This window comes from Echinops telfairi, unplaced genomic scaffold (assembly GCF_000313985.2).
Source record: "Echinops telfairi isolate 266 unplaced genomic scaffold, ASM31398v2 ScPeMD7_3533;HRSCAF=4204_0, whole genome shotgun sequence".
In the NCBI taxonomy this organism is placed as follows: domain Eukaryota; kingdom Metazoa; phylum Chordata; class Mammalia; order Afrosoricida; family Tenrecidae; genus Echinops; species Echinops telfairi.
In genome coordinates, this window is record NW_022107431.1 from 40,753,755 (window position 1) to 40,756,405 (window position 2,651).

Consider the following 2,651-nt stretch of genomic DNA (forward strand, 5'->3'; position numbering starts at 1 on the left):
TAGATCACCCCCCTCCCATTACTGTATTACCTATAGCACAACCCTTTCCTGTGACGTATGTCTTCACCTGTAATTAGGGGGCTTGCACGTCCCCAGAGAATATAAAAGCCTTAGTTAGCAATAAAGAGCTCTCTCTGTCTCTCCACGTGGACCACCAAGTGAGGCTGAGGTGCGCATGCTACCATGAAATGTGTCTGACTCCATGACTTCAATCTCTCTTCTCTCTCTCATGCTCTCCATGACTTCACTGTAATCTTTACTTATTATCGCCGTACAATTGCGCCTACCGGACCCGTGATGATGTGTTAGGGGCGCGTTGTGTATAGGGTTGCTGTGGTTGGAATTGACTTGATGGCACTGGGTTTGGTTTTAAGGTTGGATCTCTTGACCAGCTTCTTCTGCAGAAAACTGAACCGCCTGTGTTGTCAGCCCAAGCCTACATGTCTCCAGAGCGCTCCATCACCAAAAACTCATGAAAGTCATTTATTGGCTTAACCCAGTTTATAGTCTGATACTTTTACCAGAAAATGCAAAACCTTCCAATTTAGCTTTCAAAAGGAAAACTTGATCTGTAAGTCGGTTAGAATTAAAACGTTTTATTGGTTGGAAAAACTGTCGAAGAACTTGGAACACACTCCGTGCGCAAGGTTCCAGTTGTGATCAGCTTATAGACAATACAGATGGTTCGGCGCTTTCCCAAGAGGGAAATTGTAAGTGGTTGGCTTTCTTTCACTTCGTTGGCCAGAGCCTTCCTCTGGGGTCGTGAGCTGTAAGAGTGGCGCTGTGCGTTTTCTGGAAAGGTGTCCTGGCAGTGGGGCATGTAGGGGCATTGCTTTCTCTCATCCGTGTATCTACAGCATGGATGTGCTGATATGACGGCTGGTGCTCTGGCAGCCACTTTGGACCATGGGCACAAAGGCCACCCTTAAGAAGGCATCCCCAACCGGTAGGAGGAACCTGGATTCCTGAAGATGATGGAGTTTTCACATCAGCCCTGGACTGCTTATAGCCTGACTTTTTTAGTGAAAGGGAAATACATGCCCCTCTTGTTCAAGTAACTATTCGAGCAGTCCATTATTTTAAACCGAACCTAAATCGAACTGATAAATCCCTCTGGTCTAATAAGCTGTGGCCAGAGAGGTGGGGATTAGGGATGCTGCCCGTTTAGTGAGCGCTCAACCTGGGCATATTTCCCAGGAAAGGTGTCTGGGCAGGGCATTCAAAGCAAGGGCAGCATGCCGTCACCAAATGATTGGAATGTGGGACGGAAAATACACGATACATGCAAAGTTTGCAGGTGGGTGGGTATATGAGAACATACATAGGTGTGAAATGTATGGTTCAAGGGGACAGGTTCTGGAGGTAAAGCTGTGGAATTCATGGCCGCTGGTGGCCTTAACAGGTGACACTAGCAGATGGCAGCTGACTGTTCTGCTAATAATTGGGACAGGGCAGAATCAGTCTTTTTTTTTTTTTTCTTTCAGAGATCTGGGTGAACTCATTCTCTTTGGCTACTTAGGGCAGTGATTTATTGGAGGCAAAGTCACTTAGGACAATGAGGCCCCTAGGCTTAGTGGCAAACTGCTGTGATTTTTCAAGGAGAAAGAGATCACTTAAACCTCGGACTTTCCTGAGTGAATGATATCCGGAGGAAACTGGTTTCCAATGCGTCTGCATCGTCCAGACCCTCAAGACGAAAGAGGAGAGGAGTCCAGAAAAAAACCTGCCCCAAAGTGCTACATTCCCTCCAGGTCTCTGCCCAGCCCCTGAGGGCAGGAGCAGGCTTCCATCAGTCTAACCCTCCCTATACAGCCCCCCCCCCATCCTTTCCTATCTCCTCTCTGAAAGCTCAAAATTGATGGAGAAAAATCAGCTTCAGTGTCAATTGGTTGAACTGCTAAAATGTACAATCCATGTCATTTTTAAAGCATAGCCCTTTCTATGATACAGCTGCATCCTACTGGGCTGTGTGGTCTTTCGGCTGAACGCCTTTTATTTCTAAAAAAAGAAACCCCCGAAGTGTGCAGCTGAACAAGCGAGGTGCCTGCCCCCACCCGTGTTCTCCGCAGCCCCGTGCCTCTGTGGGTCGTGGGCGCAGCAGGCACACGTTCGGCCAGAAAGGTCAGGTACTTGAAAGCAGAGGTTTCAGGAAGAAGCCAGTTGCTCTCCGTGTTACGGGAACATAAAAAGTTGCCTGAAATAGAAAAGAAGAAGGTCCCTTCGATGGTGGTGGCACAGATCCCCAAGGAAGACCTCAACTGGTATACGTGGGGAACAAGTCTGAGGTGGAGAAGGATCCTGGTGGTCGCGATGGGGGTTTGTGTGGGGGATTCCGAGGAGCGGAGGGTCCTGACCACACCCCTTTGTCTCAGCCCTGGCTTCAGAGCCGGTAGAGAGCTTTGAACTCACACTGGTCCCGCCCAAGTGGATGCAATGGTAGTGAGTTTCATTGTTTGTTTGTTTTTCAGTTGGAGCAAGACTGGGAAGCCGCATCAGGGGTCCTCAAACTTTTTAAACAGGGAGCCAGTTCACTGTCCCTCAGACCCGTTGGAGGGCCGGACTATAGTTTTAAAAGAAAACTATTAACAAATTCCTATGCACACTGCACATCTTATTCTGAAGTAAAAAAAACGGGGCAAAAACACCCGGCG